Source organism: Lagenorhynchus albirostris, chromosome 4, assembly GCF_949774975.1.
Source record: "Lagenorhynchus albirostris chromosome 4, mLagAlb1.1, whole genome shotgun sequence".
In the NCBI taxonomy this organism is placed as follows: Eukaryota; Metazoa; Chordata; class Mammalia; order Artiodactyla; family Delphinidae; genus Lagenorhynchus; species Lagenorhynchus albirostris.
Window position 1 is genome coordinate 91825971 of NC_083098.1, and position 11562 is coordinate 91837532.

The 11562-nt window shown below is 33.9% G+C and overlaps 1 protein-coding gene across 2 annotated transcripts in view; it reads right to left on the reverse strand.

Moving 5' to 3' along the window:
* The window catches only part of PCDH7 (protocadherin 7), a 448326-nt gene that overhangs the window by 84107 nt on the left and 352657 nt on the right, over positions 1-11562 (reverse strand). The gene's annotated exons all lie outside the window — the stretch shown is intronic.

An 11562-nucleotide genomic window follows, 5' to 3' on the forward strand; every position in this document is an offset into this window, starting at 1 on the left:
TAGTGGATGTCTAGATGAGACAAATTGGGGACAATTCACTTCTTCTAAAACAAAAGTTACATAATAGTGGTAAACAATTCTCTCTCTCTCTAAATATATATATATATATGTACATATATAAATACATAAAAATATATAAGTATATAAAAATATATGCACACAACCTAGGGGCTTCCCTGGTGGCACAGTGGTTGAGAGTCCACCTGCCGATGCAGGGGACACGGGTTCGTGCCCCTGTCCGTGCATCCGGAGCCTGTGCTCTGCAATGGAAGAGGCCACAACAGTGAGAGGCCCACGTACCGCAAAAAAAAAAAATATATATATATATATATATATACACACACACACACACACAACCTAATGGGAAAACACATTCACACATTGACAGAAAAACCTATTGACAGTAAACAAATAAAAAATCAAAGGAATGTATTTTTCATTATTCTCAGAGTGATCAATTATGGATTCAGAGAAAGTATACTTATGGGATTTTTCTTTTCGGCTTATCTCCTAGGATACAATAAACTCAGTAACAAATTTTATGACCCAACATAGAGCAAGGATGATAGAATCTACTATCACCTGGATTGCTCTTTTCCTCACATTGACAAATGTCTAAGGTTTGAAACATGTCCCCAGTTATGTTTTACTATGGGAAAAGGTTTCCCTTGTCCATTTATCACTTTATGCCTGAAAGCGTGAGATTTGATTATTCTTACACCATCACCTAAACTTTTGCAGCCATGAAATTATTTGTTTTTAAACTCTAGACAGAGGTTTAACTTAACCTCCTGAGGCTGTAAATCCCACAGGTTGATTATATGATAGAAAAAGAAATTCTAAATTTGCTACCCTTTAATTTAATTGAGAGTGTCTACTTTTACCCAGCGTTTTGGGACAAGGTGAAAAGGAGGTACTTCTCTAGGTCCTTTTTATATCCTTCAATTACTTCACAATTTTTTTTCCCCTCCAGATCCAGTGACCCAACTTTCTATTTTCATGCAAGCTTGATTGTATCCTTTTCTGTATTGGAAAGGTGACTCAAATCTTGGAAAAAAATATAAAATAGATTTTCTTGAATATTTAAGCAAAATACATTCTAAAAACTAGAAATAATTCTATCTGCCAAACTTCTCACAGCAGGGGAACAATTTTATATGATGCAAGTAACTGAGAATACTTTGGGGCCTAGAGGGTATCTTTGTACACACACAGTTTACCTATGTTTTAGACTATGATATGTATCATTAGTGAAGTTATGGTTTGTAATATTTCAGCACTTATTAAGGGCCTGAAATATTAGGCAGGTTATTTCCATACAACGATTTTCTATTTACCCTAGATCACTAGCACCAAGGAAAATGAACATCTGATGATGGGAGTACCATGGCAAGACTACCTCAGGCTTAATTAGGTAAGAATTTATAATATCTTGCTTAACGTTAACAAAGCAACAATGTATTGATACAAGATCTACATGTTATAGAATGAAACAATCATTCTATAATAATTATCAGAAGAAACAGAGATAGGTTACTAATTAACTGAAAATTTCCTAAATTAATAGTGTACAGGGATTCTTTTTTTTTTTTTCTATTTTAAAATAATATTTTTTCCCATGCAGAAAACCTCAGTTGATTCCTTCACTTCCAAGCCTCAATCGACCAGTACTTGGTCCTCTGTCAGGACCAGGAGGTGTTTATTTTTTATTAAAAAAGAAATGCTTATACTGCAATCATTTTTTTGAAAAATAAGAATGAATAATTTCTCACGATGCTCTACTGCAAAACAGAGACCCAGAAAAAAGACACCAACAGAAGTTATTTTGTAAGACAGAACAAGTACAGATGTCTGATAAGAAACTAGGTTTCCTTGAAGGGCCTACAGAGAACCGTTCTGGGGTCAGTTAGTCGATTCTCAATAGGAATAGAAAAGTTATAAAATCCCCTGCAGGTGCCCCCGATGAATGACTCCCATTGCCATTGGTTCCCTATCGTTAATCATCCTCAGATTCAATACTCCAGGGTAAAGGTGAGGGTGGTAGAAAGGGGCTCACTACACCAAAGAAATGCAATTTAAGCTAGGTAAAAAATCTACCAGGGGACCAATCTGCACAACCACAATTAATAGCCTAAAATAAAAGGGAAGAAAATGGCACCAGCAATATTTAAACCTAAGGTTTCAACCATAAAAATACCCTGCCTAGTAGATCTATAATTCAGTTCTCTATCTTTGGCTTTTATACAGGTCAATGTCTTTTTTGTTTCTGAAAATATACACCCAACTACTGTATTTGATTTCTCACCTATAGCTACACCTTTACTAAAAAGATTAGTTTGGCTATCAATATTTAAGCCCAAGGATCCTGTCTTTTCAAATAACAAAATAATTATATGGCAAATTGACATTTGATAGAACTCTAAAGAACTGTCCCTAAGGCATAATGTTTTTGGTTATATTGATCATAAAACTTAACTTGAATGTTTTAAGGATTTAAAGGAAAGTGTGTATTGACTGCAGGCAATGTTTTGGAGAAGCAGCCCTCAGCTGAACCATACATATTTTTTGTTGTTGTTTATGTGTTTCCTAACAGTGGTGTTTGGACCAAGGGCAGGATTTTCTCTAATGCTCTCCCCAGTTCCATTTGCCTCTAACAGATTCTATGAAATTGCTCCCAGTCCCACTGTTGGATGTGCCTTGCTGATTTGCTTCTGTTTATCAGAAATGTTTTCTCTTATCTCAGTATGACCTATCTGTGATTCTGTAGTATAAACTAAAACACTTCTTACCAAGAAAATACACGTTTCTCCTCATAATCCATTGTGAAGATTTTTGAGTCTTTAAGACATGTTTTGTCCATTCTGTAGTCTTTCATTGATTTGTTTTAACATGTACTTATAAAGTATCTGGTGACGTGATGGTCATACAGCTCTCTCTCTTTTTAATGCAAAATCTAAATGGATTGATTCAGTTTTGTATCGGGAGGCCTGGAATGTTTCTGTTCTAGAGATTGTCGCAGATATCTGCACAGATTCAAGTAATTGGTTCTGCAGATTGAATTAGTTTTGATGACTTCACTGCAAGATTTTCTAGACAGTGGAACTATCACCTCATTTTCTCTTTAGCAATGGTAATTTGCAAATGGTTTTCACATACATTATTTCATTCAATTCTTCTTAGGACTCTAAAGAGGCAGGTATTATAATCACTATTTGGAGGATGTGAAAATTGTATAGATGGAAGTTACAGAATGTCCCCCAAAACAGTGACAGTGAATTCACATCTTCTAACAAAATGCCCACCATAAACTGGAAAGGATGAATAGAAGTAGGAAGATCATTTAAGATTCCAGCTATTAGGTGATGATAGACTCAGAAGACACATATAAAGATTTATAAACAGCTTCTATATTATCTTGTGATATTTTGTTTATAATAGGATTTCCCATATATTATCTCCTTTGATCTTCACAATAACCATAGAGGAAAGAAGGGACTCACACTGTTGCCTTTCAAAGTCTCAGAAGTGTAACTTCTCCAAGATCACAATTATAGGATGAACTTGGTTATAGGAGGAACTAAAGATGAATCACAATGCAGTGGATGTATCTGCAGTGCTGCTTTTAAGAAAAACTTATGTTTGCATTTTAAGTTTAACAATTCATCTTCCAACTAATAGACAGACAGAAATTTCACTATACCTTGCAATTTCATTTCTATAACCTCCAAATGAAGCTGTAGAAGACAAATATGCTTCTTGCTCAGGAAAATCCAGCCATATACAATATCCCACTACCTCAAGAGATGGTCTCAGAGATATATGGCTTTAAGGAGCAGAAAGAAGTAGAAGAAGCCTATAAGTCCTTTGCTCCCTACCAAATTTCACAGAGCATCTTTTTAAATGAGTGATACCAAAAGTAGAACTTACCTTTTTACTATTACTCAGAGCAAAAGAGAAGGGAGCAGTGCTGACATTGACACCCCCTTAAATTTTAATTAAATGAAAGTGGTAAAAGTGACTCCTCCTGCTATTTTTTAGTTGTCACAAAGCTCTACTCTAAGAGGTTAAAAATAATTCCTTATTGTTTATGACAAAAGAACATCCCATCCTGTTTGAAAATCAGGTAATATCTGTTAAAAATAAGAATACGGCATCCAAGTACCTGCCACTGGACAACAAATGCCCTAGTCCACATTATTCTTTGGAAGATAGAAGCAGAATCAAACACTTACAAGAAAGGTGGGACAGCTTAGTTTAAGCTTTGAAATGGTAATGGATACACACACACACACACACACACACACACACATACACAAAAGAGAAAGGACAGAATACTTTTTTAACCTATAAAGACAAAATTAGGTAGTGGAGCTGGAATTGTCTCTAATGAAAGTGGAAGTCGCTTCCACACATTTTCATTTCCTTTCAGTCATGAAATAGAAAAAATGAGCATTAGGTGAGAGTCTGTTTGGAACATTATCAGTGCAGATGGCTGGACAACTTGAGAGGTATTATTAAAAGGTCAGTGGAATTGGAATTAAGGAGTCTTCTTACTCTCTGGATCTCTAGTTGACTCCATTTATAAAGTGAACTTTGAATAATCAGAGACTCTTAAATTGTGTCTATGGGTTGCCTGGATTAACTGGAATTCCTGGAAATGTACACAGAATTGTGTGCAAAACTGTGATTCTGGGCAAGTGTGTAATTTTTCAGTGAGGGGGTCTTGAACCCTCATCGTATTCACAAAGCATTTCAAAACTCAAGTTAGTTAAGAACCATTGGACTAGTTGATGTGTAAAGGCCCTTTCAATAGTAATGTTTTGGGCTTCCCTGGTGGCGCAGTGGTTGAGAGTCCGCCACCCGATGCACGGGACGTGGGTTCGTGCCCCGGTCTGGGGGGATCCCACGTGCCGCGGAGCGGCTGGGCCCGTGAGCCATGGCCGCTGAGCCTGCGCGTCTGGAGCTTGTTCCCCGCAAAGGGAGAGGCCACAACAGTGAGAGGTCAGCGTACCGCAAAAAAAAAAAAAAAAAAAAAATAGTAAGGTTCTATGATTTTAATAGAACAAATAGCTTCAGAGAAATGTAACCAAATCTCTCTGGAGAATAGAAATGTTACCACTGCTGACACATTAGAACCTGGTCCAAAACATAACTTATGTTTGTAGCTTTTTCTAATTCGTTATTTTCTTTCTTCAATGTCTATCCCTACTAAATTCTTTGAATTTCATTTATTATATAATCCTTATATCTAACAAAGATAAAGATTTGACATTTGCCTTTTTATATTTATTTGGAAAAGGATAATCTCATTTCTTAGGGATATAGAAATATGTATATTTTAGAGTATGTATCTATGGAAAATATTTGTACATTACTTTTCTTATATAAAGAGAAACCTTATTCCACATCAACATTGTACCAAACACTTCTCAGAACATGGAATTAGGCAGTTTCTCATAATGTAAAGTATGCAGAAAATTTGAACACGTGCATGGGGAAAGAATAGTAACTCCATCAGGCAAGAGATTACTAAAACGACCACCGGAATGGAAATCATAGTACTTCAGATTGAGCCTGATTATAATTTCACAATTCAACCATTATAAATACTTCTAATTTTTCATTTCCTTTAATCATGCAAGCATTTAGCTCCACTCTTTAATTATATATATCCAGAATCTCACTTTCTGTGTTTCTAAGTTGTGAAATTCTTCTTCAGTTAGTGGAAACTTTATGCACAGATCTGTAAGTGGAATGAGAATTATATATTACATATAATTATATATTATATTTTGCTTGAGTAAACCTTCCTAATGATAGCTGTGAGAATAAATGAGTATTAGACTAGGATATAAAGTTATCTTTTCTAACCAACTCATTTTTACTTTAATTTTTTAATTTTAGTGATATTTACTACTACGGTTTCATTCAAAATACAGAACATAAATGAATTACTGATTAATAAAAGTTTGAAAAATCACTGTGAATCCACATGTTAAATGAGATAACAAAAATAAGTAACTTTGAAAAAATCATCTGTTTTCATATCCTTAATCTTATAAATTCAAGTTACTTTCCAAATTTTAAAACATTTTCCTTAATTATTTTTATATTTGTTTCTGTAGCAATCCACAAATAATTGAAATCCATAAGCATATATATATAAGCACATTTTAAAATCTCTTTCAGGTAAGAAATAAATAAAATATCACAAGTTCAGGAAGCTGCCTTCAGACTTTGGTGACAGAATGTAATAATAGTCTGTCCAGAAATTTCTTCTGCATAATAGGAGTTTAAAAAAATGAACTAAGCTAGAAATGAAAGTTGAAAGTTATAATCAGAATACCACTGAAAATATTCATTATATTAAGAGATAATCTCTAATAATGCTACTTGTCAAGTGTATTTCAAAAAGGATTTTTTAACTGAACAAGTTTTGTATTCTTGAACATTCTGATATATGTTTAAGGGAATGTTTTGAGGAAGCAAAAAAAATGGATCTAGATAACACTTTCCATAGATATTCTCTAAGGAGACATAGGGTTACATTTTATTTAAACATTGATCAGTGAATTCAGAACAGAAAATAGTGAAGAATGAATATAAAAATAGTATGCCTCTCATCAATTTGTAAACCTCAAAGATTGAAAAACAATCTTCTCATATGCAAAGTAAGTGTCCAGTTCTAGAGGAAAAAAAGTCTTTTTTGGCATCATTAGGGTCGTATATATCTACTTTAGTGTAACTGCAAATATTCTTACTGTTTGAATTACAGTCTTAATATTTGTTAGCATTTATATTAAAGACAGATTACAGGAATTCCTTTCTTTCCTCCCCCCATAAAGTCTTTTAGAACAATGCATACATTTAATGCCTGTACACATCAAGGACTCTCTTCTCGTTAGGCACATTTGGCATAAGGGCAATGATCTGAATAAACTCTAAACTGGCAGGTTATTCCTGAAGGCTACTTCTCAGCCTGCTGACTTGGCTGTTAGCCACTGAAATCAAAGGAGAGGAAGGGGTGATGACTCGTGGTTTGCATATGTACACAATATCTGAGTCAGGTGTTTCTTAATCACATCTTTAGGGATAATTATTAGGTCAAATTACATTTGACAAGCAGCTCTAAAATCTTACTAAGTTATCTGAGGCCTGCAGAAGAAAATTAGCTTGCTTTACTCAACAGAAATGTATGAAAGCTAAAATGTGGAGCTTATTAACATGGCCATTTTTTAGGATCTTTCCTTGTTGTAAGACTCTGATAGTTAGTTGATGGTTCTGTGAATATAATGTTACTTCTGCATTAGCTAAAATTGCTATTCAGAGAGCATGATTAAGTAGAATTATGGGGAAAAATGAAAAATTTTATAGGAAGCTTTTGTAAATTGCTTGAAAGAGATCCTCAAGTCAGAAAACACCTGTAAATATGTCACTATTCTAAATTTAACCTTAATATTTCTATACCGGGAATTGAAAAATAGAAAGGCACAATTATGATTCAAGCCATTCCTGATATTTTACACAGCATTTAATACAGCACCTATCAGTACAGAGATTTATTTACAATCTCACTCAACTTCACATGTAAGTAATGCCAAGAAGGAAAAAAATAAGATAAATTTTTCTTGGAATTTTGTGTTTTGGTAGAGTAGCCAAAAAATACTTAAATTGTTAAAATAGCAGGGTGGTCTTTAAGAGGCATATATGTTTTTTTCTGTATTTATTACAAATTCTTTTTCTGTTTCTAGAATACATTGTATTATATGCCTTAGAAACTATAACATTTTACAGTTTAAACTATAGAAATAATGTTTTAAAGATATTGTTCAATTATACTTACTGGTATAATTTTGCCAACTTTTGCCAACGACACAATGTCACTGAAGTGTGGCCATTTTCAGCATGAGAGGTGATGAATGACCAGGAACTCATTTATCTAAAGCAAACAAGTGGTGCTCTTAGCTGTTTTCTGACTGAGTCAGAATTACAAGATAACGTGTCTGAAATAGTTCAAAAATGTAGTGCAAATGCACCGTATTAGGAAGTAAAAATGGAATGTCTAAAAGTGTAAGATATTTTGGGTGTTACACATGATATATTATGTCATGTAACTAAACTAAGTATTGGAGCATAAAACCAGACTTTAATACTATCATTGAAAACATTTAGGGTACTTGAAACTTGTGCTACACTCTACTAGGTAGGTGAAAAGAATTATAATTACTAATTTTTAAACGTTGATTTTCGTAATAAGTTGATCACATTGAAAAAATGGCAGACCTGGGTACAGAGATTCTAAGGGAGCTGATGCACTTTATTTTTTTTACATTCTTTATCTTTTATACATTTTAAAGGGTTCAGAAGTAATGTTTTAAGTCAAATTACAATGTAAGATGTTCTTTTCATTGCTAATTTGGGGAATTATCATAGATATCCTTGAGTCATGTATTTTTTTCACTAGCAATATTTTAAAGAATAAATACCATTAAATAATGACTCTTGCCTTCAAGAAGCCTAGAAAGAGAAAAAAGACATATACAAATATAACACAAAATGAAAGGTATGGCATATATAAGACATAAAGGCTCAGGGAAAATCAAGAGACAGTCACTAAACTTTCTTTAAGTGTTTCTTTTATAAGTCTGAATTCACCTAAATAACTGTGCTGCTCTTTGTGTTGCTTGCAATCTGCTGAAAGAAGTATTTACAGAAATTCTTTGTCATATGCACCTCTCAAAATTACCAGAAGAAAATGGGCCTTTCTGTTAGATCCCTCTACATGGATAATAACAGTCCCAGTGGATGGTATTTTGGCTATTTTCATGTATAATAATTCAAAGTGGTTAGAAGCACAGGATGTGGAGAAAAAGGGCTGGGTTCAAATCAGTTTACTGAGTAACCTTTGGCCTTTTACTTGAAATCTCTGCCTCAGTTTCCCTACAGAAATAATTGGGGATTGTAATTGCATTTACTCCTTAGAATTGTTATAAGAATTAAATGAATTAATAGGTATAAAGTACTTAAAAGAATGCTCTTATTATGCCATCATTCTAGTCCCTCCTTTACTTTGAATCCCTACTGTATTTTAAAATAATAATTTGTTATGTCTTAATAGCAATGTATGATGCTCCAGGAAACTGAAGAAAACTATAGAAATTTCCAAGGTAAATACAAAATAAAACATTTGCATATAATTAGTGTGAATAAAAAACAGTGTCATGAGATGAAATTCTGAATCAATCAACATTTTAGTCCCTTTCACACTGGCATCCAACTTTTTTCAATGAGTGCAGTTAAGGGAATCAGGGTCCTTTTCATTAAAATCTGTACCACTGTGTTTGTCACTCTTCCTCCTTGCCTTTCTATGCCTTTTCTCATTAGCATAGGTCATTTCTACATCAACAATTGTCTACTTCTAGATACCAGGCTGCTTCCCTAAAAAACATGCAGGATCAAATATAGGCACATTTTAGCAAAGGCAATTTTTTTGATATATAGAAAAACATGTCTTTTCTAAGAATACAGATCTAAATATAAAGTGTAGAATTGTGTCTCAGTTTTACTTAAGGATAAGTGTCATTCATTAGTCTTTTAATATAAATCTTCCATTGAGTATCACTCAGTCATCATTCTATTAGCTTTATAAAACATGATAAATGACAGGGAACACGATGAATTCTGAAAGCGAATGAAGGTACAGACACCACACATGATGAAATGATTTTGATCTCCCCATGGCTAGTAGCTGACATACTGATTTGAAATTATTCGAACAGGGTGACTACGTTTATTTACTACCAGCATTGCGAACCATGCCATGTAATTAATCACACCCTGCACTAGCAGTAAGGAAATCTGCTCCCCACAATGCTGTGAACAGTTATTTGCCTCTCTTTCACTTGGCGTCTCTGCAACACTATTGTGATTTTGTTTCCAGAAAGACTTCTGTCCCTGCTATTTGGGGAAATGTATCTATAATATCTTGATCCAAGAATTTCATATTCAACAGATGGTATTCTTGGCTATGTATTCACTGTGGTTTCTCTGAGAAGAGCTGAGTGCTTAATATTGCTTGTTCTCTGCCAATCACCTCTTAGCCTACGAGTGAATTTTGATCAAATATGTATTATTCCTTGTGCTTTGGCTCTGACCCTTTTGGAATTCTGACCTCTATCTAGCATGAGTTGCAAAGATACCAGGCTTATTTTTGTATGGTCCTGTCTTAAAAGAGATGCCTAAGACTATATGTTTACATGCACAGATAAATATAAAATAGTCCCATACTTATAGAGACAGAAACATACACATGTGGCTACTCCTACTAGGACTGATTCTTTTCTGAAAGTGGGATTTTCTCTATACTATTTTCTCTGTGCATATCATATACATATACACCTGTCTTCAAATTTTGTAAACCAAAACAAGATGCTTATTATGCATGATAATGTATATAGGATATTAAAAATACTTGTGGGAGATCACCATCTGAAAAGTCTTTTGAAATGCTGTTGATCAAGGATTAGGCTTTTTGCAGCAATTTTAATTTATTTACTTAAAACCAATAAAAGCAACTCTCCTCTGCTTTATTTTTACATAGGTCTGGACATCAAAAAGATGAATGGAAGGAGAGAGTGTTAGGGACACCACAGGCTTCACAGAGAGCAGAAACTCAAATCTCATTCATTTTCTACCTCATCTAACAAGCCTCTATAAAGCTACAAGAGAAAGATTCTATTTTTCCAAACAAAGCAAAACCAAGAGTGAACTGGATTAACTGATTCAGTCTTCAGTTTCCTGATGCTTTCTTAGTTGGCAAAAATCCACTATTTGTGTTTTTCAACTTACTTTTTTATTTTCTGGCCTGCTTTAAAGAGTGTCTTCCTGTTAGGCATTAAATCTGCCATCAAACGATTTGACATGGTCATTTGTAGAAAAAATGTTGTGATATCTCAGTGAAGAGGAAAGATGAACATGAGAATCAGATAAGGAGGATGTCACAAAATGTTTTTGACTTTATGATCAATTTTAGAAGTTGCCAAGTCAAATTACTTGTTCAACACTTCTAGATATCATTGCCTAATTAGGAAAGTTGACAAAAATGCTGTACACTTGTTTAGGTGAAAGCCAATGATTGAATTCAACCACAGTGCTAACTTCTCTATAACAGGGCTCCATAGCCACGCATTTAACTAATTTCACATCTCAGGCTATTGATGCAGGGAAATTAAATTCTTGTCCCTGTAAATGGACCTATCATATATTTCTCAACTTTTAAATATTTCCCTGCAATCAATCTATATATTCACTATTGGAAAGCAAAGGCAGCCTTCCTTTCCAGTTAGTATTTTATGTACCCATACTATAGGCAGCTCAGCTTCAGTCTTAACATACTTATGTCAGGAAGTATAGAGGCATTTCTTAATCACCTGAATCAAAACTGTGTATCAAATCTTTACATGGAATTCCTGGATAATATTTATTCTTTGAATATAACAAGTACAATGAAATAGAGTAAATGGCAAAAGTGTTGACCAGAGCACCCTATATGTAATACATGAT